The sequence below is a fragment of the Charadrius vociferus genome, unplaced genomic scaffold (assembly GCF_000708025.1).
Source record: "Charadrius vociferus isolate BGI_N301 unplaced genomic scaffold, ASM70802v2 scaffold828, whole genome shotgun sequence".
Taxonomy (NCBI): Eukaryota; Metazoa; Chordata; class Aves; order Charadriiformes; family Charadriidae; genus Charadrius; species Charadrius vociferus.
The window spans coordinates 256,252-257,798 of record NW_009649708.1 but is presented as its reverse complement, the minus strand read 5'-3'; positions in this window follow the sequence as shown (position 1 = coordinate 257,798).

Below are 1,547 nucleotides of genomic sequence, written 5' to 3'. Positions count from 1 at the left end.
TGGTTCACGGCTGCCCTGCCTCCCCGGCCGGTGGCTCTGCAGCAGGGCCTCGAGGTCCCACTCGGCCGCCTCCCGCTCCCTCTGTGCTGCCTCCAGGCTCAGCCCCAGCACGGCCACCTCCTGCTGCCAGCAAGCTGTGTCCCACTGCAGGGGACAGGGACAAGGACGGGGCAGCTCTGGGGCTGCCCTGCCCTGGGAGAGCAAAGCCAGGGAAGGAGGAGAGCCCAGAGCCCACAGGGATGGACTCTTCCCATACCCACCTCCCTGGTCACCTCCTGGCCTGGCGCTGCCCCATCCCCGAGCTCTCGCTGGAGGAGCAGGCAGTGCTGAGCCCGCAGCCGCTGCCTCTGCGCCTTGGCCAGGGCGTACTGGGCCTCCAGGGATGGGCACGGCTGGCACCAGCTCCCCGCCTGGCAGAGAGCAGAGCCGGCTCGGACTGCCAGTGCTGCCAGTGCAGGGGAACTGCAGGCCCTCGGCGCTGCCCATAGCCAGGAGCAGCGCCCAGGGACCCGGTGGGCTCCCACTCACCGTGTCATCCGTGGTCAGTGGCCACGGCTGTGGCGCTTCCCTCGGTGAGGGCTCCTCCAGCGAGCCCTGCACTGTGCTCACCGGGGTTTGGCTGTCCCCTCCCTGGCTGCTCTCACTGGCACCCGCTCCTGCGTGGGGAGAGGGAAGGAGAATAAGGGTGATATGGTGGGGCTGAAGAAAGCAGTTTAAACGATGCACCGAGGTCTCTTCCAGCCCCATCAAAGCCATTCCCCACCATGTAAAGCGATACTCCGTGCCCACATATCGGCCACCCAGGTGTGGGACGCATGCCTGTCCCCACGCTCCAGACCTGCTGGCTCCAAACTGGCATCGGTTGGGGGCATTTGGGTTCTGGGCTGCTGGCCCAGCACTGCATTCCCTGCGGAGACCTGGTCCTATGGGAACAGGAGGAGATGATATGGGGACATCACAGGGAGTAGGATTCAGGGCTTCTCCTGCCACTGGGTTGTCCCTGGGTGAGGGCACTGTGGCCTGACCTGTGCCCACCTTGGCACTGGGCTGATGCATCTGGCTTGTCCCAAGCTCCTCGGCTGCTGCCTGCTTCTTCTCCCACCTTTGACTCTTCAGCACCTGCAAAAAGGGGCTGGGAGTCCTTGCTGGGGGTGCTAAAGACCTCCAGGCATGGCATAGCTCCAGAGACACATCCCACCCTGCCACTGTCTCAGGCCCCAAGCAGACAGCCCCCAGCCCCTGCCCTCAGCGCTGCACAAGGGTCTTGACACAGGGATGGAGCCCAGACCTCATCTGATCAGGGGAATTGGTGCCATCCTGGTCCCATCTGGTCGCCAGGGATGTTTCCCCACCTGCAGCTCCTGCAAGGCTCTCCGCAGCCGGGCCATGGCCACCTTCTGCTCGGGGAAGCCCGCCGCAGCCAGCAGCTCCATCCGCAGCCCCCGGATCTCCCTCCGACGTGCTGTGACCTCTTGCGTGGGGTCCCACAGGGTGGCTGAGATCGTCTTGGCCACCCCCTTCCCCCCCTGGGCCCGCCCCCGGGCCGG